This window comes from Mytilus galloprovincialis, chromosome 7, assembly GCF_965363235.1.
Source record: "Mytilus galloprovincialis chromosome 7, xbMytGall1.hap1.1, whole genome shotgun sequence".
NCBI classification, from domain to species: domain Eukaryota; kingdom Metazoa; phylum Mollusca; class Bivalvia; order Mytilida; family Mytilidae; genus Mytilus; species Mytilus galloprovincialis.
Genome location: NC_134844.1, coordinates 14,883,951 through 14,911,463, shown reverse-complemented (window position 1 = coordinate 14,911,463; position 27,513 = coordinate 14,883,951). Strand labels below are relative to the sequence as shown.

Below are 27,513 nucleotides of genomic sequence, written 5' to 3'. Positions count from 1 at the left end.
AGTTTTCTGAGTAGAATATTCAGAAAGTTTTACAGAAAATGAACAAAATTTATATATAATATGATACCATTTGATTAAAAAGTAAACTGCGTCACTTTTATGGCTTCAATTATGATACATCGAGGAAAACATCGTGTGCTTTAAGGATGTTTGCCCCTCTCTTTTTTGAGTGTTTGCCAGATTTTCAGAATCCTCTGGTTTTATTCATGTAATTCCATTAAAATATTTTGCCCACTAACCCCTACTTATCTTTTCATTATTTTATTACATAAAGTTTAAAAAGCCATATTTCAAAATCTTATAAAATCCTTGTTATTTTTCATACTTTTTGAAACAAAAAAGGTGCCAATGTTAAATGTAAGAAAAATCTAGAGAGAATTATTTCCCGCCAAATTTTCAACGGCTTATATCTCGAAAACAAGCGCACGGACCCTACATTTTTTTCTGCTTTTTTAGTTTCTTTTTTTATATACTATCAATTCATAACAGTCGTTTATTATTGTTATTTTCAAACAGAGTAGCGAACAACTTTAGATCAAAATATTCCCCCCTCCAAAATTCATGTGAACGCCCGGGCATTTTGACCGTAGCTTCGTGTCTGAGAGTGTGGGTACCACAGATACTATTATTGCTATAAGTAGGATCAGACTAAGGCAGGCGCGTAGTTACGTTAACTTGCAAGTGAATAATTCGACCTCATTAAATCCGTATTCATGTGACCTTAAATTTAGCTCTTTAGCTAAAATTTGTTTTGCATGAATTTGCCGTGTTCTGTTATTGAAAGGAAAAGAATGTCAACATTGAAATCGAAACAAAGGTAATTCCTTTGATTGACTGATTCGATTAAGACCTAGATAGATCCAATTGCACGAGTTATGTATCTATATTTATCTATAGTTATGTTCATATCAGGATATATGACCTTCGTGTCACGTTGATGGTTAATTAGATGGTATCTATACTGAAATACACACGAAGTGTAGACACATATTATCAAGCCCATTGTAATTTTTTAGATACTTTTTATAATTTAAATATGTTTTAGTATGTTATAAATCAAATATGAGAATTTGACAGCTAAAGCCCCTTTGAAAGAGAGAGCCCTTCGTAATGTGAAATTTCTCCTAAACAGTACTTATCATTATCGAGAACGATAGAAAGTTACTTTGTTCACGATGAAAAAAATCTCATATTTTGTCCAAATTTGCATAAAGTAAACAGGTTTTCAACTTCAAAAATATGTCTTCATCGATTCGGTTGATCATAACCAGATAATTTTCTATACAAAATGCAAACTGATTCTTAAATTTTATACAACCGCACCCAAGATATACTCTTTTGAAGATACCGAATCAAGCATGATGTAAGTGTCAAACTGCTTAACTACAATCATTATTATTATTAGTATTTTAAAAGTAATAAGTAAATCAAAATTAATTTTATGAATAGCGTTTTTTGTATTTTTTTGTAATTGTATTAACCGCATACGGCTGACCACATTTTCTAAGGGATTTTATTACTTCTAGCTAAGCACCAACACACATTTTAATACCCCTCTGAAAAAAATAAAATATAACTTATATTATTATATATTACTTTCTTCATTATGAATTGCATTTTGGAAAGCGTTGACTTTCCCTACATGGGTCTTTATCGAGAATACGTCTCACCGTGTATCATCGTACAGCGGATATAGGTACTAACCAAGCGGGCGTGAGCGATTTTGATCTTACACGGTAACGAAAATCTTTGTTTTGTTCACATAATATCAATGTGTACTTCAATCTAAACATAATTGCTATTTTAAGAAATGATTTGGTCGTAGGTTGATGGTTAGAGATGTCTCATTATTTTCCAAAAACAAGAGGGATTACTAAAACATTGTAAAAGCATGTGCAAATACTTGTCAAAGAAGTTGGCCCTCGTCTCATCCGATATAATTCTATATTCATTGCAACTCTTTTTCTGATAGAAGGTCAATGTGTGTGTGTGTAATAAGTATAGCTGTTTCAATAATTGGCATTGAAATCTTTCATACGTATGTTATTTTTCGATATTTTATCCCTAAAAAAGTGTTGTGTACGGTGTTTAGCTGACCACATAAATCTTTATGTACGGTGCATAGTTATGTTGTTGTACACCGTACACACAAACATTTTTTTTTATACTCGTTTATTACCCAAAATGTTTCAAGGAATGAGTAATCACAGGTAGGTTTATGATTGGTGACTATTACTTTTGCCCTGTATTAGGTTTCTTTCAGATAAAACATGTAAATTTCTCAACAACTGTATCAAAATTGAAAGTTGGTGTTGACATTCACAACTATTTGCGCTTGTACAAGTTAATTGTTCTTATTAGAATATCAAATTTGTTTTATGAATAGGAAAAAATCGATGTAAAAATTATTTGGGAGCAGGAATTTCAAATGTTGAGAAATGTACATTGAATATTGATCAAGCAAAACAAAGATTTTCGTTAACGTGTAAGGTCAAAATCGATCATACCCGCTTGCTTAGTACCTATATCCGGTGTACTGATGATACACGGTGGTATTAGTAATGTTGTTAATAAAAAATTTGTAAGGGTTCCACGGAACCCGGTGTCTCGCCTACTTTTTCTGTTAATCGCAGACACAACAAAAATGAGGAAAAACATCAATAAAAATTTCCCTCACGATACTGTCTTTTGATTGAAAGAAGCTTCCAAGTTTGGTAAAAAAATCCAGGATAGTTTATGAATCTAATAAATGTTTTATAAACTTTAACTGCAGACTGTATGTAATGTTAACTGGAAGAAAAACTAAGTCCATTTATAAGTAAAATACGGAAAAAGTGAATTTTTTTTTAACAAAATTTACTTCTGAATAATATCTTATGATCAGAAATAACTTTTTGTCTAAGTTTGGTAGAAATCCAGGATAGTTTAAGAACATTATAAAAATTTTAAAAACTTAAACCACAGAGTGAATGTTTTGTTTCTGGCAAAAAAACTAAGTCCATTTATAAGTAAAATACGGAAAAGTGAAAATTTATTTTTACAAAATTTTCTTCTTGTCAGATACTATCTTATGATCATAAACAAGCTTCTGTCCAAGTTTGGTACAAATCAAGGATAGTTTATCAAAGTTATTAAAATTTTAAAAACTTTAACCACAGAGTGAATGTAATGTTTCCTCGCAGAAAAACTAAGTCCATTTATAAGTAAAATACGGAAAAGTGGAAATTTATTTTCACAACATTTTCTTCTTGATACTATCTTATGATCATAAACAAGCTTCTGTCCTAGTTTGGTACATATCAAGGATAGTTTATGAAAGTTATTAAAATTTTAAAAACTTTAACCACAGAGTGAATGTAATGTTTCCTCGCAGAAAAACTAAGTCCATTTATAAGTAAAATACGGAAAAAATGGAATTTTATTTTTACAAAATTTACTTCTGGATACTTTCTTATGATCATAAACAAGCTTCTGTCCAAGTTTGGTGGAAATTCAGTATAGTTTAAGAAAGTTATTAAAATTTCAAAAACTTTAACCACAGAGTGAATATTTGTGGACGCCGCCGACGACGACGACGACGCCGACGGAATGTAGGATCGCTTAGTCTCGCTTTTTCGACTAAAGTCGAAGGCTCGACAAAAACAGTCTCATCGTGTCGCACGTTGTATAGAGTGAATGGGTTTTAATTTCAAAAGTATATCATGCGCGACTTCATCGATTCGTTTGATCAGGACCAGGTAAATCTCTACACAAAATACAAACAAAACAACGAAAAACCAGGCTGATTCTTGAATTTTACACAACCACACCGGAAGTATTTAAAAGGCTTCCACAATGACAATGTGAAGTCCACCATAATGTAAGTGTGATATTTTTTAACTACAATTATTAAATGTTATTAAATTAGTCAATCTACCTGTGTCTTTTTTAAGGCACAGCGTATTACCTTTTAGCAAATATGACCGTATTTTCACCCCGAATGAATTCCACTCTGGGTACATCCAACTTTTGTGATCTTAAAATGCTTTTTTAGGTTTATCAGAACGTTTTTGCAAATTTGGCCGTATTTACACCATAAATTTCACTCTGAGTAGACAAACATGTGTACCTTAAGGAATTATTGGACACTTCATAAACATCTAAATTGTGCCTGTATTTTTCAACATATGCTCATTTAAACATACTCAACATATACACACTGTGTAAATTGTAAATAAACATGAATTATATAAATTATATAAATGTGGCCAAACAGGTTTTTGTGATGAACACTAAATTTTCCAAAAAATCTGGAGGCATGCAAGACGACTTAATTTGTTTAAAATTGGTATGGACGAATACTCGATCCTTGCCTATTCAACAAAAACAAAAAACTAACCAAATTGGCAATTTTACATTGTTTTAATATTTTCTATTATTTACAGAATATATAAGAAGAAGTATGTTCACCAAACGTAGACTTCACCTCGTTTGTGGTGGCTTGATAGTAGGAATGATTCTTTCATGGATATTAATCTCCATGACTGCTACATGGACATTGCATGATAAAACAGCGTCGTCTGTCACGGTTCATGCACTAGACAATATACATGTGTCACATGATAAGTCGGCTGCACCGGTTCTAGGGATGCCAGTGGTGCCAGCGACTACAGTGACTACGTACAACCTGTTGGATGACTTGAAATCTATCCGTCAAGACTGTGGCGACCTCTGTAATACATCAAGAAAAGGGTCACCAGGACCGTATTTTGATCATATCAACGCAACAATTAATTGTAATGCAATATTAAGGAATGAATATGTTGACCGGGGTCATGGACTACCTCGGGCACCAAAAACAATGCCAGAAGAACTAAGGAATGAATTTTCTATGAATAACCGTGTACCATTGAAGTCCTGGTATTTTAATAACCAATATTTAGGTAAAAAAGCGGCGAGTCCTGTATGGACAGAAAAAACGATTGAAGATTGGATAATTTTAGCAAAAGAAGGTAAACTAAAAGGCAATTATGGTGCAGCAGAAACAAATGCTTTAAGAGACGGATTAAAACACGCACCGGGTATTGTTAATGGCAGAGTTATGGTAATCGGTTCAGAGATTCCATGGGTTGAGGCATGCGTACTTGAAGCAGGAGCACGTGAAGTTGTGACATTAGAGTATGGCAGTATCATATCTGAGCATCCGAAAGTGAAAACGATGATCCCACTGGATTTTCGTATGCGTTATCTTAACAATACTTTAGGAACATTTGATGCCATTGTTTCCTTTAGCTCTTTAGAACACTCGGGATTAGGGAGATATGGGGACGCATTGAATCCCTGGGGTGACATTATTGCTGTTGCACGGGCATGGTGTGTGACTAAACCTGGAGGTTCACTGACTATAGGTGTGCAGTATGATTATGATCATGAATATCTTAGTTTTAATGCTGCCAGATGGTATGGTAAAATAAGGTACCCATACTTAACTACAAATTGGAAACAACACTACAGAGGCCATGGCAGTCAACGCGTTCACGTGTTCACGAAATAAAAATAAGAACAATATGACGGACATCAAGTATCTAATATGGATAATTCTATTTAGATTGTATTTGATATCTGTGAGTTGCGTGTGATCACAGTTCTGTATTATATTGTGAATTGTTTGTACATGTTAAGTGAAATGCTGCAAAAATGAGAAAAAAAAGGTCGTATAGATAAAAATCACAACTCAAAATCAAAGACTTAAAAAACAAACCAGAATATGACGGATGACAAGTATCTAATATGGATAATTATATTTAGATTGTGTTTGATGTCTGTGAGTTACGTGCCATTATAGTACTATTTTTATATTGTGAATTGTTTGTATGTGAAGTGAAATCCTGCAGAAATAATAAATAAAAAGTTAAAAGATTATTGCTCGTATACAAAGTATGTGTTCTATTAAACATTACTCAACACTACAACAAACCAATTACTTAGCTAAATTAAAAAGAATTCAAGTAATATGTAGCATACGTGAAAACATAAATGATCGAAACAGCAATCTTAACACACAATAAAAGCAGAATAGGAAGGTAAACAAATAGTTTTGATGACAAGTGTCTACATGCTTTAAATCACCACGAGTCTTTTAAAGATAGCAATTAAGAGACCTGCAACACGCAATTATAAAAAAAAAAGACTCGTCTCAAGGTTGTCAACGTATATTTGTTCCACCTAACAGAAGTTCCACTGGAAAATTTGTTATAAATAATCTCATAATACCTTTTCCTGTTGGAACAAATATTTTATACTATTTATTCCGTTTGGAACATACACTGTAATACTTATTCCTATGGAAATATATTCCAGAATATCTTTTCCTTTTGGAATTTATAATATTATGAAGGAACTTATATTCCGTGACAAAGTTAAGGGGACACAATCTTGTGCAACTTATCATTCTTGGAGAAAACTCATCCGTACTCCACTCACTCCTACTTACTTTTCGCAATTATTTGGTACTTTAAAAACCTGCAATTTTTGCAAACACCTCTCAGAATTTAAAAATTGCAGTGTTACGGTGTCCACGCGCCCAAACATCTTCAAATAGCGATATTTCAGACATTGCATTTTATACTTGTTATTTCATCGAGTTGACCATGAGGGCATTCTGATGTCTTGCTATCGCCTAGATTTGAATACGTAACTTTCGTTTTGGGTTGGTAACCGATCTATAAACATGATAAATACGCGGTAATTAACTAGTGCAAACTAATATTCCTTGTCGTTTGTTATAAATACATCTCTTGAATGAATACTGATAAAAATATTTTTGTTTAGAACATAAATTAATAATATGAAAATCTTTTGTCGTTAGATATATAGTCATATAATATATATAAGTAAACATCATTGATAATATGTATGCACACGTACCGAAAAATTGTGTTAAAGCATGTGGAATGACATCTTCGCTAGACCGGGCTAGGGAAGATGGCGGAAGAATATCTCCAGATTGTTTTGCGACAATCCCGGCAAGGACCAGTAACTCTGTAACTGTTTTTGCGGGAAAATATGAATGCCTACTCATATCCAATCTATAAGAAAAATCGAATTTTTACAGAAGAGTGTCCACCATGCACTTGCACAGCACTCTTATAAGAATAGTAGAATAAAATGATATACAAATGGATGAAAATTATACATACATGTAACTGTTATATAACAACAAACCAGTGTATACTGATTTGTATCACTACAATATAATAGTTATTACGGTGCGATTGAATTTCCTGTCATCTATTCATCATCCACGCACGAACTTGTCTCAGAAAAAAATATATCTCTGTACATTTACCTCAGTTTCAGGTATAGATTTATGATTTTTTTCTGTGACAAGTGCTTTTGACAATCCACAAGAACTTGCGATCATCCGATGTTCAGTACTTCAGTACTTTGATATTTAAGGAATGACTGTAATATTTTTTTGTCTATTCGAAATAACATAAAAAAATTGGTGCACACTGAATAACGCGCGTAGCGGGTTATTTAACAGTGTACACTACATTTTTTATGTTATTTCGAATAGACAGAAAAAATATTAGTCATTTCTTATAATTTATTACAGTCATTTCTTATAATTTAATTTTAAATTCCATTTTAAACCGTAGAAAACCATGAAAAAACGTTGATGACGCCACGGTCACATGACTATATTATGTCTATGGGCTCATAACAAAATAACGTCAGCCAATCAGAAGACGCGTTACATCCAAAATTAAACTATTTATTAATAATTATGGACTTTTCAATCTAATTGAAATAGCTCTCTGATTTTGTTATAATTCATTTGTAGTATAACGAAATCAGAACGTAACATGTTGCTGGGCTTGTCAAATGCTCAATGAAACCATGACGCGTCTTGTCAATGATTAACATTCATTCAGTTTCTGTGAAACAACTTACTCTAGGGTCTAATCTATTTAAAAAAAAACGAAGAATACTCAAAAACCACGACTACCACTGAACAACAGGTTCCCGACAGACGCTAACAAATACAGTAGGTTTAAACGTTTTAACTGGCGCCAGCCTTCACCATAAACTGTAACAGAAGTATAACATTACAACATAAAAAGACGCACTATAGATCACTATAAAATATCAATTGAAATGGATTAAATCGTTCAAAAAAAATTAATAACAAAAAACAAGTAAACAAACACTGAAGGAACAAATTTGATCTTTGACACAATTTAATTCCAAATACAAAGTCAATATGTATCATCAGAGACATATAATGTTATAATTCAGGTTGCACTTTAATATTATAATATCTGGGCCGTAAACATTTTTTGGACCCTTTTTTCATCTTTTTTCCCTGTATGTAATGTACCTCCCCAGAATCCACACTTTGTTACATTTCAATAATTAAGCGCCTAAAAATATTGATAACAGTTGTCTGCTCTATGGTCGGGTTGTTGTTTCTTTGACACATTCCCCATTTTCATTCTCAATTTTATAATTCAGAGTAAGATTAGGTGTAAAGTAATATTTTTTTACGCTTTATACTGCTTTATGACTTCACAAGCCATTTTTACTAAGTTTTAGTGAAACAATTTGCGAACTTAAAATGAAAGACTCCCTGACAGTGCCAACTTGAGCATTTTTTTGTGGTTTATCCTGCTTTTTTTGTCTGTTCAAATGGAGCTATTTTAACTTTGCTTCACAGACACAATTTACACTCTTAAACTGAAAATTCACATGTAATGTATTACTCAAGATTTGATCATAAAATTCAAATAAATATAAAGTATTACTGTTTGTTTATACTGAAAGTTTTATTTGGTTAAGCTTTATCAAATGCCAAGGCGATTTTTCTGTGACCGGATGAATCCCATCTCTTGAACACTTGTATATCTTCAATATTGCCAACATTGTCACTTCTATGTATGTGTAGCATAGCAAGACCACACAATATGTTTTCCGTCATTGTTGACCTATTCCATGTATAACCGGGCGTTTTCCGTGTTATAGTAATGCAAAGACGGAATACCAATACTTTAAACTTTATTAGCAAGGTCCGGACAGTACCAGACCTAAGACCTAAACTGACTACAAAATAACATACACAAGCATAAATAAAAAACAGTTACTATAGAAAAGGATTAGTGTCCAACGGATTAACTTAGCAAAATAGCAATAATTGCTTCTTTTAAGTGGAGTGTAAATTTAGCACTTTTGACAGCCATCGGATTAAGTTATAACATAGTAAATCTATAATCTCATTGGATATTTGAAAGAAGAAACATTATATTTAAGAATAAATCAATTTAAAACGAAAACTCATATAAATATTCAAAACGAGAGTTCATATAACTTTTTAAGACGAGAGTTCATAAACCTATTAAATTCAAAACGTGAGTTCCTAAAAAGCACTTTGCAAACTATAGTAAAAGTTCCCAATGTCACTTTTCTTCCGGTTATATTCTCCACTACTTCCCCGAAGTGCTCGTCCCGAGCACAAATTGCTACATTTTGTATTTAAGCTTGAAATGTTATTTCATCTATGGATAATTCGTCTTTGGGTAAATCGTCTTTGGGTAAATCGTCTTTGGGTAAATCATCTTTTGGTATTTCGTCTCTCTAGTTGCTGAAAGTGTGTACATACTGAAAACATCACGAACATAGAAAATGCACATATTGGACCTTCTAATAGATATACAAAGGGGTATTCGGAGGGGGGAAAACATAAATATATTAGATATTCTGAGGAGAGGGACTACTGACATAAATATACTAATACTCTGAGGAGGGGGACTAACACAAATACATACATTCTGAGGAGAGGGACTACTGACATAAATATACGAATACTCTGAGGAGGGAGACTAACACAAATACATACATTCTGAGGAGGAGTACTTACATAAATATACTGCATTGCTCTGACATAAATATACTAAAACACTCTGAGTAGGGGGACACCTGACATAAGTATACTAACACACTCTGAGTAGGGGGACTCCTGACATAAATATACTAAAACACTCTTGAGTAGGGGGACTCCTGACATAAATATACTAAAACACGATGAGGAGGGGGACTACTGACATAAGTATACTAAACTCTAAGGAGGGGGACTACTGACATAAGTATACTATACTCTGAGGAGGGGGGCTACTGACATAAGTATATTATACTCTGAGAAGGAGGGATTAACACAAATGTACTAATAATATTCAGTTTCACTTGACAAATCGAAAAAAAAACATGACTCTATCATATGTAAAGATATATAAACAACATAGAGGTCGCTTTTATCATAATCATAAAAGTAGGACTACGTATTCAAGGAATTAGAGGAAAATAAAAAGGGTTGGCAATAATTAGCATTGGCCTGTTTATGATCCAAACAAAACTACACTATACTGAAAGGTTTTCGAAAATACTATCAAGAATTTAAACCGATTATCAGATCATTAGTGGGTATTTCTACCTTGTAAGCAGGGGTATTAAAACATTATAAAAGGTTCTCATAAAATATAAATTTCATTGTCTAATGTTATGTAATAATAATAGGATTATTGTCCTCCGGCTCAACTTAGCAAAATAGCGATAATTGCTTCTTTTGAAGTCACAAGTTGAGTGTAAGTTTCGCACTTTTGACAGCCATCGGATTAAGTTGTAAAATAGTAAATCTACATGTATAATCACTTTTCTTCCGGTTATACATGTTTTGAGGCGCCGTAGCGCAGAAAACGATCTTTCACAACTGCAAGAACCAACTGGCAAGACTAACAGTTAAGTTACGAATTTTCTCAATCATACAATTTATTTGAATTCTATTTATCTAGGGCATGCTATGCCTTAAAACTTTTCCAGATGCACAGGTTTGACTGTACTCAGAGTAAATTTTGAGGTGAAAATACGGCCATTTTAGGCAAAGGGTCCACATGAACCTTAACCATTTTTCTTATTTTCTGTTTTTTTGTTTGTTTTTTTTTTATTGGTCAGCCCGCAATAGGAGGCCACTGCCTACATGCCTCGATATAATTTACGGCCCTGAATATTCATTCAAATAGTAAATCAAACCTGCATGTAGTAACCGAAACTTAACGCAGGAAACGTGAAAAAGGGGGAAAAATATCTCCTCTGTTGGAATCAAACTCGCACTCACTGAAATTTTCTTATGGTGTCGACAGGAAACAAGTTTAACATAGCTATTTCAAATAAAAGTTTTATGCTCGAAAAAATTATAGCCATCGTTTTTACATCTAAATATATAACTAATCAGACTAAGATACAAATCATTGCATTGTATTTACTCGTATGAATCACGATTTAGAGAATGAAATGTTCTAAAGAAGATTGTCTTTCGAAAGGTAAATGTCATAAATATAAACCCCGAACATTTAAGGAAACAATAGAAAATATTGCCGTTCACAGTAAAAATAGTATCAGCGTGTCCCACTATGCATTATTAAATGACCGTAGAATTAGTAGTGGTTTTAATTTCAAAAAAATTTGTCATGTGTGACAACATCGATTCAGGTAACACACGTTTAATCATGATTCCAAACAGTTACACCCGAGGAAGCATGTTTATGTCTAATGTTAAATCTACCTGATGAAAGTAAGTATATAGAATTATTCAATGCTATTATTAATTTATTATAATAAGCCAATCGACAAAGTTACATAATCAAAAATGGCGTTAATGTTGAAGACACGAGTCGTAAATTTTTATATCCGAGGTAGGCACATGGGATGTGCCATTCATTATTTTCATGTATGGGAGACAGTATACTAACCCTAGCCCGGCTATTGCTCATGTAAGTAAAACAATATGTATATGCATTCCCTTTATTGATGTGCATCATAACCATTGAACAAAACCTATTATTTACACCACAAAATTTACAATAAGTGCAGATAACAAACATGTGCAACTAGGAACAGTTTGAAGGTCCGACAGCACTATCAATGGAGGACAAAGAGGGGGCACTGTGCTCCCATTTATGGAGCTACGTATATGTTTTTTTTTCACAAAGTTTTAACATGTCCCACTCCAAACATTGTAAAGGTTGGCCCCGAAACCCCCAATTTTTCAACTACCTGGTTCCGCAACTGACCATGTTAGATAAAAGTAAAATTCATTTTGTGTTTTAGAACATTTTTTTGGAGTTTGATGGTCCCCCCCCCCCACCCCCCAAACACACACTTATATTCCCTCCCCACCCAATCCACTCAAGTATAGAATGTCTTTGAAGGTGTTAAAATATACGAAGTTGAGTTAGTTCTTTGAGAAGTTCCCCAGAAGTAACCTTTGTATTGTATTGTATCGAGTGACTTGGACAAAAGGGAACTAATAACAAAAGGGAATTTGTATGTAGTCTAACTGAATGTACAGTGTCAAAATAACAATTTTAACAATCGTCTGCTGTGTTCAAGAGATTTTCTCAAAATTATTTAGAAAAATGATAATTTAGAAACCAAAAATGCATACTAGTAATTGTTTTGGTATAGTCTATGCGGTACCGCCAGGCGCCAGGCATCTATACAGTTAAAGTTGCACATGCTTGTTTGTAAAAACAGTACATTTTATGGGGTAAATACAATTATTTTGGTCTGACAACCTTGAATTGTTAAATGCTGTTGTCGTTGAAGAAAATAGCATACGCCTTTATCAAATAAAGTATTAGTGGGGGTAGGGGACATATGACCATACCATTACATGTACGATGTCTTTTTATATCAGTATTAATTTTCATCATTACTTATGAACATATTTCTAGTAAAGTAACAGTAAACTAAAAGAAAAATCAAAAGAATAAAGTACTAAATAATGATATATAATTGACATATATAAAAATGAAGAAACAGAACAAATTATTAAAAATAGAGATATAAGACATGAGACATTTTTCTTTATCAACCATGGACAGTTGTCAGACAAACTTAGTCACAAGATATATACAAATTAAAGTACACGTGAGTATGAATAAAAGTTATAAAACATGCGAAAATAAAAGTTTTCAACGAAAACACACAATAGCGATACAAGATATTAAAACAATGTAAAGTGAGGTCAAATTGAAAAAAATGTCTATGATTGAAAATATTTAAAGGAAATAATAAAAACAAGTAACCTGAAACTACTGTAACATATTTATAATAGTTCCATATTCAGTAGTATAGTTCTCCGTACTTGTCTGCTAAAATAGCTGATGTGATGTCCTTATTTGTATACTAAGCCGACTCTAAATTTTATAAAGGCTATTCAATCATTATTAATTTATTTATTATGTATGACCAATGCACAACAGTGAGGAACTTTACCTATAGATCTAAAAATGTAGTTCTCTGATTTTGTTATACTCCTATCTATATACGAGCATAATATGGATGACCATTTTGATCAGGTTAGAACTGTACATCACCACAATGCAGAGGGTCATCAAGGGGTGGCTGTTTATAATCAGCTACGAGTGGTATTATGCTTAGCACCAATAGTGTTTTTCCTCATGACTATAATGTTCAACAGAAAGGGAGGTTTGTCATTATCACTTGGGCAAGATTTATCAAGGGACGATGCTCTGCAACTCACTAATGGAAAGTCATAAGGTTTAAGTAAAGAATTAAGACGCGGGGTGTGTGTGTGAATTTTATATCTTTCAGATATAATCACAAATCAAAGGAGGCTAGATGTGATTTGTCAATCCCATTTTTATACTTTTAACAAACATGCATTATTCTGATAAAGCATTCTCATCCTCGTTATTCATTAACAATATCAGTTTTTTTTAAGGGATTCTAAAGTTTTAATAAATTTACAACAATTGTCTTTGACATGTACACACACTTTGCTTTATACTTCAAGACATGTTATGAATGATGTGTTAAATGAAGATACAGTTTATTACCATTCCAATATCTAGTACTCTTAGTTTAATGTCTTTGAAGTCAACCAAACAGACATGTATATACCACCAATGTCTTAACCCTACGAGTCTGAAGTCAACCAAACAGACATGTATACCACCAATGTATTCACCCTATGAGTCTGAAGTCAACCAAACAGACATGTATACCACCAATGGCTTCACCCTATGAGTCTGAAGTCAACCAAACAGACATGTATACCACCAATGTCTTCATCCTATGAGTCTGAAGTCAACCAAACAGACATGTATACCACCAATGTCTTCACCCTATGAGTCTGAAGTCCACCAAACAGACATGTATACCACCAATGTCTTCACCCTATGAGTCTGAAGTCCACCAAACAGACATGTATACCACCAATGTATTCACCCTATGAGTCTGAAGTCCACCAAACAGACATGTATACCACCAATGTCTTCACCTTATGAGTCTGAAGTCCACCAAACAGACATGTATACCACCAATGTCTTCACCCTATGAGTCTGAAGTCAACCAAACAGACATGTATACCACCAATGTCTTCACCCTATGAGTCTGAAGTCAACCAAACAGACATGTATACCACCAATGTATTCACTCTATGAGTCTGAAGTCAACCAAACAGACATGTATAACACCAATGTCTTCATCCTATGAGTCTGAAGTCCACCAAACAGACATGTATACCACCAATGTTTTCACCCTATGAGTCTGAAGTCCACCAAACAGACATGTATAACACCAATGTCTTCATCCTATGAGTCTGAAGTCCACCAAACAGACATGTATACCACCAATGTTTTCACTCTATGAGTCTGAAGTCAACCAAACAGACATGTATAACACCAATGTCTTCATCCTATGAGTCTGAAGTCCACCAAACAGACATGTATACCACCAATGTCTTCACTCTATGAGTCTGAAGTCAACCAAACAGACATGTATACCACCAATGTCTTCACCCTATGAGTCTGAAGTCAACCAAACAGACATGTATACCACCAATGTATTCACCCTATGAGTCTGAAGTCAACCAAACAGACATGTATACCACCAATGTCTTCACCCTATGAGTCTGAAGTCCACCAAACAGACATGTATACCACCAATGTATTCACCCTATGAGTCTGAAGTCCACCAAACAGACATGTATACCACCAATGTATTCACCCTATGAGTCTGAAGTCAACCAAACAGACATGTATACCACCAATGTCTTCACCCTATGAGTCTGAAGGCCACCAAACAGACATGTATACCACCAATGTCTTCACCCTATGAGCCTGAAGTCCACCAAACAGACATGTATACCACCAATGTCTTCACCCTATGAGTCTGAAGTCCACCAAACAGACATGTATACCACCAATGTCTTCACCCTATGAGTCTGAAGTCCACCAAACAGACATGTATACCACCAATGTTTTCACCCTATGAGTCTGAAGTCAACCAAACAGACATGTATAACACCAATGTCTTCATCCTATGAGCCTGAAGTCCACCAAACAGACATGTATACCACCAATGTATTCACCCTATGAGCCTGAAGTCAACCAAACAGACATGTATACCACCAATGTATTCACCCTATGAGTCTGAAGTCCACCAAACAGACATGTATACCACCAATGTATACACCCTATGAGCCTGAAGTCAACCAAACAGACATGTATACCACCAATGTCTTCATCCTATGAGTCTGATAAATTGGTATGTTTCAAAAAGTTGTTCCTAATTTACCTATGTTTCGAATAAAGTATAAAGTTTCATTGTCTTGTTCTACAGTGAACATAACTTAATTTCACGTAAACCTTCATTTTATATCAGAAAATAACTTTCACCAGCATTCATTACATGTAGCAAATTTTGGTCTTCCCCCGATTAAAATTTTAAAACTATTTTATTTGGCATAGCATCTAATGAACTTAAATTACCGAAAAATATAATATCCTAAACACACAGAAAATTATTTAAATGATAAATAATAAGGATTTTTATTACCTAAAAATAATAGTAATAATTTTTATTGTATTATTGTGTCACATACTGGTTGTAAATTATACAATGACATACTAAAAATATACATTAAAACAATCAAGACCCAGCCATTGATTATAAAAAAGAAGATGCGGTATGATTGCTAATGAGACAACTCTCCATAAGAGACAAAATGGCACATAAAATTAAAAACCATATATCACCGTACGGCCTTCAATAATGAGCAAAACCCATACCGTATACTAGAAGTCAGCTATAAAAGGTACCGAAATGACAAATGTAAAACAATTCAAACGAGAAAACTAACCGCCTAATTTATGTACAAAAAGGAACGAAAAACAAATATGTAAGACATCAACAGACAACCACCGACTTGGGACAGGCGGATAGTATATAAGTTGGCTTATGAGACACATAGTTACAAAACATTTCACATTTATATATATGAACACAACATTTCCTAAAATTTGTTTTTTGTACAAACTTATCTTTCCCATATTTTATAAGATAAATCAAAATGTAATCTTAATTTGACTGAATTCAGTGCAGTTTTTAGTTCGAGTGCTAAGTCAATAGTTCTTATTTGAACTGAAATATGGTGTACTACATACAAGTAGGAAGTAGCCAATATGGTTTATTTAAAAAAAACTAGAAGATCAAACAGATTATTTAAATGTTTATTGTACGAAGTTCATAGGACAAAACTTTTATGTTTCATTTGTGCTTGTATTTACTTTTTAAAGGCCTCCTACAAAAAAACCATAACAAATCAATAACTGTGAACCAACTAACTAAAAACAGTCTCTGAGTCTTGAAGTACGTGTGTAAGCATTATTTGTGTAGTCCGAAACAAAATCTAGAAATAAATACGACATAGTAACAGGATGAAAAGAATATTTCATCACCAAACCCCGAAACTTAATCAAATGGTCGCTGCAAACATCTCAAATATTGTAGGAAAGAAGATGACTAGCACAACACGATCTTTCTATCTTGATAATTTCATAAAATATGCCAATCTCTTTTATTGCCACTTAAATGTCCCTTTTCTCCCAGTTTTAGCAGTTTTTGTTTTTTTTATTTGGAAACTATTGGAGATAGATTTGAAGTACAAGTTAATGAAGGCCAACATGACAAAAACTACGAGGGCACAACTCTGCCTAAATTACTTTGGGAAACTATACGGATTGAAATACTAGCTTGATAGATACAAATGAGACAAATAAAAGTTTATTAATATATCATATATGTATAATATAGGGTTATTGCATGAATATTGGGGAATATTGTCCCGAGTAGAATTTTATATTGCACGAGCTTGCGAGTGCAAAATATGTTCTACCAGGGACAATATTCCCCAATATTCATGCATGAACCCTTTTATTGTATAGCAATATAATATTTGCAACTAAAAAGAGGTTTATACTAAGATTTGGACGTTGATGACGTCATGAATTTGAAGATTTATTGCACTAGTGCAATATTGGAATTTATTGCACTCTAACTTTTGGTTACTTTCTGTGGGAAATATTATATTGCTATACAATAATATTGATTATGAATAATTTGTACTTTAGTCAATAGCATTTTCTTAAAGTAGTACACACTTATATCTTAAGGTAAGGATTGAGATTAAGTGGTGTAACGACACATAGTAAGAAAACACTATAAAAATGAAGATGGAATTGTTATAATTCGGCTGATCTGTGACAATATCATCTTCATGCCTTATATATCATGTACATGTACTGTACTACGACGCTAGATTAAAACTGACGAGGAAAGGTAACATGCGGCCACCGAAAGCTTTATTATTTGTGAAGCGTAGGTGGTCGTGTGGTCTAGCGCGTCGGATATAGTGCAAGGCGATTTGGTGACACGATATTTCAGTAGCATGAGTTCGAATCTCGGAGAGGGAAGAACACACATTTGCGAAAGCAAATTTACAGACCTAACATTGTTGGGCTGATGTTTAGAATACTTGTATATACAAAATGTACTGTGAGCCTTGTATCACCATCACTGCTTGTGATCCGATGGATAAATCTGTTGTAGAGTTGTCACTGGTTCAGACGGAAAGGAAATTTAAAGATCTAACATGGTTGAACTGATGTTTTGACGAGTTATATATATGTTACAGTGAATTTGTATAATCAGGGATTATGTAGAATCCCTAAAATTTTCAGGGATTATGTATAATCACTGGTTAGTTTAGGGATTATAGATAATCACTACAATTTTCAGGGATTATGTATAATCACTAGAAAAAACGTCAGGGATTATACAGAATAACTGAAATGATACTAAAATATATAACGGTGTCTTCCCATTTATCCAACTTTTTAAATTTTTTATTTTTGTTAATTATTGGGTTGTTTGTTTAGTAATAATAAGGTGTCTTTCTAAAATTTGACGATAAATTTGTTCCTGTATGTTTTTTTATATTATTTAAAATATATATATATTACATTAATGTAAACATTCATAAGATTGTCAGTTCTATCCCGAATTTGTCAATTAAAACAGCAAAAGACGTAGAAATATCTGAATGTTTTGGTATTTGAGCAAGTGTAAAATCATTAGTTCCCCGGACTAATGCTATACCGACCAGAAACTTAAAATTTTACGACACTAGAGAGACAAAAGTCAATAATTTTCTTCAGTTTTACCGGTTTAAGGAAAGAAAGACAATATTAAAACATGAGGGAAAATACAAAAACTATGACCTCTTGTGTTTTAGAAATTGTAAGTTAAGTTAAGTTAAGTTAAGTTATTTAATATTATATAAATCAACCGAAGTTAAGTTAAGTTATTTAATATTATATAAATCAACCGAAGTTAAGTCAAGTTAAGTTATTTAATATTATATAAATCAACCGAAGTTAAGTTAAGTTAAGTTATTTAATATTATCCTGCAATTGGGTGTTCTACTATACAGATACAGCCCAACAGATATCGCTATGCAGTATCTGTATACTATACAGATATCGCTTTAGAGCTCCGCCCACTGCCGGACTCAGGCCGTGTTCACATTGACCTAAACTCGGTGTTGTGTAAGTGTAACTCACACGTAAACTAAACAAAATTACGTTCCCATTAATTTTCTTTGGTTACATCTTCTGACATCAGACTCGGACTTCTCTTGAACTGAATTTTAATGTACGTATTGTTATGCGTTAACTTTTCTACATTGGCTAGAGGTATAAGGGGGGGGGGGGGGTTGAGATCTCACAAACATGTTTAACCCCGCCGCATTTTTGCGCATGTCCCAAGTCAGAAGCCTCTGGCCTTTGTTAGTCTTGTATTTATTTTAATTTTAGTTTCTTGTGTACAATTTGGAAATTAGTATGGCGTTCATTATCACTGAACTAGTATATATTTGTTTAGGGGCCAGCTGAAGGACGGCTCCGGGTGCGGGAATTTCTCGCTACATTGAAGACCTGTTGGTGACCTTCTGCTGTTGTTTTCTTCTATGGTCGGGTTGTTGTCTCTTTGGCACATTCCCCATTTCCATTCTCAATTTGGAGGGGGATTCAACTGTTTGTACTCATTCAAAAGCATTTTCAATATAGTTTTAGTTTTTACGTGAATTTAAAAAATGTTTTCAAGAAGTTAAAGCTTTCACTGCAATTTAAGAATTGTCTGCTCTTGTTCAATTTATTTTGTCATCTTACCATGTAAACAAGTACATGTATAGTAAAACATCGCTTTATATCAATAAACATACTTACACCAGCAGCTACCTAGCTTCTTTTCATTCTAAAGTCAAGGGTCTTTTGAAATCCCATTTTTACAATGATATTAGTGAGTAGATTTACAAAACTACGTTAATGAGCTACATCTAGTCAGCCAAAACATGAAAATTACACTAATTACAGGATTACTCAAGTTGTAAATATGTGCTAAATTTGATAATATATTGTATAGAAAGGTAAATAATATGAAACTTAGAGCTCGGGGGCAAGCCCCTCGCTCTAAGTTTCATATTATATACCTTTCTATACAATAACCGACACATAGAGTTTACAAATGTGAACAAATCTTATGTACAGGTAATTAAACAAGGTGTATAGATGTGAACAAATTTAATGTGAAACCAATGTCCAGTTCATTAAGGTAGATAGGGTGTCTTCCTCCATCTTGGATTTGGAAATACCAGAAAACAAGGTCTAGATCTTTTATAGATTGTGCAAATATTTAGAGTAGTAGGTAACTCATGTGTAAGAAATTTCACTTCGATATAGAAAATGACATGTTTTATCATATTTATGGTTGTATTTTACAAAAGACAGAAAACTTTTGTTTGATAATTTTTTTTTCAACTTTGCCAAATAAGGGGAGGCAACTCAAATGCAAGGGCAGATAATTCAGATAAGGTACTTTTACACTGGATTGTGTTAGGAATTTACCTATTTTAAAATGTAGCAAGAAAACGGGTCCGGTGACCCCATTGTTTCTTTTTCTTAAATGAAAGCATACTATAAAAGCCATATTCTCATATGTTATCTCAAAATTCTATGGTGTAGATTATGCTTTATTGCAGAAAATTGGGTTTTCCATGCATAATCTATACAAAATTTGTAAATTTTGAACACCATGTAGCGTGAAAATAAGCCCGGTGACCCAATATTTTTATTGTTATTTTTAAAAAAGCACGATATAAACTACATTTTGGCAAATTATTAAAAAATTCTATGGATTATAATTTAGACACCCCATCTACCTTAAACTAATTGTAAACAAGTTTACTGTACATGGAATTTGGTGTGAACACGGCCTGAGTATTGTATGAACCTGCGTGACCTCAGAATGTGTATTGCAATGGCATTCCATTGACGTATTAATTGCGAATTAACGATTACTTTTACACGTTTTGCTTGTTTTCAAACATTTCTTTAGAGCAATAAGAATCCCACCATTTTTCTGACATCATACACACATGAATAGCAGTCTTTTCAGTGGCGGATCCAGAACTTTTCCTAAGGGGGGGGGGGGGGCACTGACTGACCTAAGAGGGGGCCCGCTCCAGTCATGCTTCAATGATTCCCTATATAATCAACCAAATTTTTCCCACGAAAGGGGGGTCCGGGCCCCCCAGGCCCCCCCCCCCCCCCTGGATCCGCCTATGCTTTTCTACGATGACAACTAATCGATTTCAAAACTTGGATGTGTATGATTGTGAAACAAACACAACCATGTCAATTTCAGCATGCATGTTTAGTGAATGTCGAGTCTGAAGCGTAGGACAACTCGAACACTCCTGTTTAAATTGGACAGTGTTTTGTTATTTGTTTTTACTTTTGAAATTAGTTGTTATTTTTAAAATAGATAATTATTCACATTGACCGATGTATTATGGTTGACCATTCGAGATTCTTTTTTGCGAACCCTTATTTATCTGAATGTGTGATTACTGTATCGTATTACTACACGGGCCTCAAGGGATTTCAAATCGTAAATAAATGCAAAACATGTGTTTTTGTGTCTTTCAAAACACAAATAATTTAGGGAATTAATTGCAGGATAAAGACAATAGCTGTTTAGTGTCTTTTAATATCAGCTATATTTGTACTCAGCTCGAAACAGGTGTAATAGCTCGCTAAAAGCTCGCATACACCTTGTTTCCTAGCCTCGTACAAATACAGCTGATATTTAAAGACACTAAACAGTTATTGTCTATTTATATAAATCAACCGTCGTTGCACGGGACTCGTACCGTTGCCCGGTCTGATTGCATTGATATCTGCATCGTTAGCGAGAGCCTTATCCCCACTGCTACGGGGGTTAACATTATCAATTGGCAAATCAAGCCATTTAAACTGTACTTTGAAAATGATTGAAATATATGAAATAAGTCATTAAAAATCTTGATAAAGCTAAAGGGGGGTCTCAACACTTGCAGGTGCGTGTAGCTCACAGTTTAAGGATATGAGGAAAAGTAAATGTGTTTTATAAATCACAAGTCTACTACCAATAATTATGCACACTTTTTAGAATTTCGTAAAATTTTCGTTTGTGTACCTTTTCTCATGGACTGGCTCATATCAAACTAATGCCCTTAATATTGTATAACGTTAGGCATAAAATATGAAAGACACAAAAATATTGAAATGATAAGCACAATATAATTAAATGATAAGCAAAATATATATTGAATAATTGATGTTTTGTTTTTAATACTGACTTTATCAGCAATAATATCAAGCGAGCCCTTTTTGATATTTACTGTATCAGTATTAATAATATCAAGCGAGCCCACAAGGGCGGGTTGATGAAGTTAGTATTAAAATATTAACATGATTAAATGGCATAATAATTATTCTTTTTATCGTATTGTTTTAGCAATTGTTTTTAGGTTGAGATATGAATTAAACTGAAATTGTCATCAAAACTATTTTTACGCGTACAATCTTTTTGATAAATGTCAATTTTATGCACAATATTTTAAAAATAAACATTTTATTTACAAACTAGATTTGGATGGCATCGACTATTACACATTTGTCCTGTTTTTTCACATGTATATCTATTAAATTCATATTTGTTTTTACCACAATATCAACATTTAAAAAACCTTGTCCTCCATATCCAATCACATTTTACGGCACGTCTCAGAGAAATAGAGTTTTTAGCACAAACATCTGAAGGTACCAATGAAGGGAAATCAGCAACCTCAAACTGATTTCTTGTTTTAAAGATCCGAGCAGGAGTCCATTGCTATATGGCAAGGATCTCCCTTTCCTGGAACCAATTGAGAAATATGTTGTTTTTCCTCTGCAATTTGCATTAACTTTTGAGCATACGTTTTCTTCAACCCAAGCAACACCTGTGCCTGTGCCTGTGCCGAGCTTATTTGTTAGTAGCATAATGAGGTCCAACACTTGGATAAAATATAAAGGAAAAAACTCATCACTTAAGAATCAAATAGTAGATCAGGAATGAAAACTGCATGTTTACTTAAACTTCCAAGGAATAAGAAAAAAATGATAATTTGTCTATGTTAATTTGTTTCATCATCTTTGGAGCTTTTAATTATTGATAATCACTGAAATCATATTAGGGAATTTGTAGAATACTAATTAAAACTATCAGTGATTATGTGAAATCACTGGTAATTTTCAGGGAATCTGTATAATCACTAATGAATTTAGTGATTCCACATAATCCCAGAAAAATCTGGGATTCTACATAATCACTGATTATACAAATTCACTGTAACATATATATATATATCAGTAACACATCATGCATACTGAAAATATGTGTTACACATGCTGAAGAAAATGTCTCAAACACAAAATATAGCCCTAACTTTCAGGTATAGAGATATGGTTTTTTTCAGAGATAAGTACATGTGACTATCACCAAAACATGCGGTCATCCGATGTTCAATACTTCAGTATTTTGATAATAAATGGCCTTGGTTATCTTTAAGTCGAATTACTTGTACCTTGGCATAACATTTTTGCGTCCTTAAGTTGATGTGTGGGGAGGTGGAGGTGTCTATAGACTGTGAATAGTATCAAAAGATATACTTTTCTCCCGTTAAATCCACAGGCACTTGTCTCAGATTTCCCCCCCTCCCACCTATATACCTTAATACAACAAAAGGGGGAAAAAAATCTGAGACACGTGCCGGTGGTTAAATCCTAATCATTTTGCTTCATTTATAACTTCCACAAAAACTTTAAAAACATCTTAATAGAGAAGTGCTTGAGTAAACAAATTAGAAACTTAAAAGTTATAAATATTTTCATGTTTACTAATATCTAAATGGCAGTTAAGCTGACGATTTCGGCCATATTGACTCAGTAGATCTTGTTTGACGATTACAGATTTTCTCTATCAAGCAGTAAGAGGTCTTTTTGCCGAGTGGCATACGTATTATAAGCCTTTTAACACTGAAGATGTCAGTTCATAAGTGGGGGCCCACTAACTGCCAAAGAGGGGGCCCGCTTTCGTCACGCTTCAGTGATTCCCTATATAACCAGTCCCCTGGGTCTCCCCCTAAATCCGCTGTTCAAGCCCCGCATGTAGCAGGTGCGTTGGACTCTCAACTTAATTGACTATAATGGCAACTTTCCTGCCAAACATCGATAAATCTCTCCAGCATCCTTCACTAATAAAAACTGGTCGCGACGAAATAGCCAAAAGTGCTGTAAGTGGCGTAAAAAACCAATCAGTGAATCATATAAAACGGTATGGAAGAAATAACCAAAACTAATTTTAAAAGTGCAATAACTCAATAAGGATTCAACCAACAATGTTTGTTCGTTTTTTTGCAGAACTTATTTTTTTGTTCATTTTTTGTTTGGCTCTTTCTCTCTATTAGTTTTTGCTTACAAATTAAAGCCCCCCTCCCCCCCCCCCAAAAAAAACCTGGATTTTCTTTAGTTGGTATGCTATTTAAAAAAGATACATTTAAAGATTTTGTTCAAAACACTGAATAAAACCATGTCAAAATGAACCAAAACAATGACAATATCACTGGACTGAACACTTCTCGATATAACACCGTTACTACCCATGCATATGTTAAAATTGTAACAACTTAAAAAACAATTCTAAATAAAAAAAATCAACTTTAAGAGTAGATGCACCGAACAATTCGACGTGTAATGTATTTCTACCCTTTATTTTTTACAGACTATAAAGAAGAGACATGATCACCAAAAAGAGACTTTTCGTTGGTTCTATGTTATTTATAGGCTTCCTTGTCTTATGGAGTGTGAAACACGGAAATATTATAACGACAGTGATGGACCAAGTAAACATGGCAATACATTCTTTTACAATGCCTGCACCTGGACAGTATAATTTGTCCTATGAATTGAACTCAGTTCTTCAAGCCTGTGGACAGCTATGTAATACATCAAGGAAAGGACTACCAGGACCGTATTTTGATCATATACTTGCACCAATAGATTGTAATGCAATCTTAAAGAATGAATATGTAGACCGGGGCCACGGACTACCTCTAGCCCCGGCAACAATTCCAATAGAACTTATGAATGAATATTCAATGAATAATCGTATTCCAGTGAGGTACTGGCACTTAAACAGTCAATATTTAGGTAGAAAAGCATCAAGTCCTGTGTGGACAGTGAAAGCTATCGAAGACTTGATCATTCAAGCTAAAGAAGGGAAACTAAAGGGAAATTACGGTGAAGAAGAAACAAATGCTCTTAGAGATGGATTAAAACATGCACCAGGGGTTAAAGATGGTAGGGTTCTAGTTATTGGTTCAGAATTTCCATGGGTCGAGGCATGCGTACTTGAAGCAGGAGCACGTGAAGTTGTGACATTGGAGTATGGCAGTATCATATCTGAGCATCCGAAAGTGAAAACTATGGTCCCGTTTGTATTTCGTATGCGTTATCTTAACAATACTTTAGGAACATTTGATGCCATTGTTTCCTTTAGCTCTTTAGAACACTCAGGATTAGGGAGATATGGGGACGCATTGAATCCCTGGGGTGACATTATTGCTGTTGCACGGGCATGGTGTGTAACCAAACATGGAGGCTCATTAACTATAGGTGTGCAGTATGATTATAATCACGAGTATCTCCATTTTAATGCTGATAGAGTGTATGGTAAAAAAAGATATCCATATTTAACTACAAATTGGAAACAACTCTACAGGGGAATAGGCAAACAACGCGTCCATGTTTTCACGAAATAACAATAACATCTTGTGTTTCAACAATATTCACATTTTCAGACGACGTGAATGTTATATAAGTAAGAGAATTACATTAAAATGGAATGGTAATTTGAAAGGGAATCAATTGTCTTCGGGTTCGTCAGGGTTTTTTGGTGCCGAATTAGATTGTTTACAAGGATTACTTTTATCAGTTGAAAGAGGAAGACGTTTATAGATAAAATGAAAGATAGAACAACTTTGACAAACAAAGAAACATATACTAGTATACATTTTGTACGCCACCACGGTCCAAATAATGTTAATGTAAAGACCCATACGGACTTCAATAATGAGCAAAACCCATACCATATGATCATAATTATTTAGTTATGTTTTACTTTATCAAAAACAAAATCAATGTTAGAACTGATGAAATTATATTAAAAGATCTTAATTATAATAACTATGGTGAAAACCTTTAAGAATTAGTTTATTTTGATCGAGGATCAATCAGTATTGACCGTATCTCAATTTATGAACTCTATAAACAACATCACTGTATAAAGTAGGATGTGATGTCCCATTTTTTTATAAGAATTCTACGGGTAAAACCAAAACTCCAAACCAGATCTTTGTAGAAGACGTAAATACAAGTTTTAAGTAATTAATGCAAACGAAATTCTTGATAACCATTTATGGGTTGCTCTAAAGAAGTGAGCATGTTCTACACTTATTGTAATTCGGTTGGTAATCTTGTTATTATGAAGGATATTTTTTTCAAAGAGCAGTTCTTAAGTTCCGTTAAATATGTGTGATATGATAAGTATTGTTTTTGACAATCGAGAAAACGTATTCTTACGATGTATATAGAATAATACATGGCAAAATCCGTATCGCATGCTGTATCATCACGAGAAACCAATATCAGTCCTGAGGGCCGAAGGTCCCGAGGGCTGATATTGGTCGAGTGGTGATACAGCATGCGATACGGATTTTTCCATGTAGTATTCTGTTTATCATATATTTTAATAGAATCATTTTCACGGGATATCCATTTTTTTTTATTAAATCGTCCGAAATTATTAGAAAGAAAAGAACATTATGATTGTGCTGTATTTTTCCAGCTGACTTTTTTTTAATAGACTTCAACACCAAGAAAAAAATTATTGAAAAGTTTGCTATCTATTCTAATCAAACTGAAACCGTAAAAATTATCCATCGGGTAATGCAAACAAACCACGAAAATTCAGACCAAATTAACAATAAAACTTCAGATAGTTCCATCTAATTGTGTCTTTTTTTTTCTTTTTCTTCATAAAAGTTCCAGGGTAATAATTTTTTGAAAAATATCGATTTTAGTTAAAATGATAGGACATTTCTGTAAGGGTGATTGGTGAATGCCAGAAAATACAGCAACTGGACGTCATATGTCAAGCGTTGACGTCATTTGCATTATGACGTCACGCCAGGTATGCGATATGGGGTATGCGATACGGATTTAGCTATGCGATACGGGGTATGCGATACAGGGTATGTGATACAGACTGGAAAAAGTAACCTTTATTAGATATACAAAATTGCTGTATTTTGTAGTAAGTATATGATAAAGACTATTATCACAGATCTGCTTTCAACATCAAATGCTTTCAGAGGGCAGCAACATAAAAAAATATGGAAACAAGGAGCTCTTTTAAATATTGCACCCTGTCGACTGGCAGTGGTCGTAGAAAGTTGCGTTTGGCTTTGATCATTTATTATCCATATGTTGTACCATCAAACAAAAAATATTGTCAACTTTTTTATACTGTACGATTTAATAAATAAATTTATATTTTTGAAGAAGAAAGTATCAGTCTATTGTTAAATTCCTCTTCGTACAAATGACTTCCATTTCTCGGAAAAGTTATTTATTCCAGATAAAAGCGCTGTACATTAAAAAAAAGGACATATTTTTGAATATGCAGTTTATATAATGG

General features: G+C 33.6%; 2 long non-coding RNA genes across 2 annotated transcripts; both read left to right on the top strand.

Moving 5' to 3' along the window:
• The first annotated feature begins 3,643 nt into the window (after positions 1–3,643).
• Positions 3,644–5,899, top strand: LOC143082389 (uncharacterized). The gene is made up of 2 exons (XR_012980379.1): positions 3,644–3,859; positions 4,425–5,899. It is a non-coding gene; the product is annotated as an uncharacterized LOC143082389 (long non-coding RNA).
• A 5,566-nt stretch (positions 5,900–11,465) lies between these two features.
• LOC143082388 (uncharacterized) lies at positions 11,466–25,815 on the top strand. The gene is made up of 2 exons (XR_012980378.1): positions 11,466–11,602; positions 24,538–25,815. It is a non-coding gene; the product is annotated as an uncharacterized LOC143082388 (long non-coding RNA).
• The last annotated feature ends 1,698 nt before the right edge of the window (positions 25,816–27,513 follow it).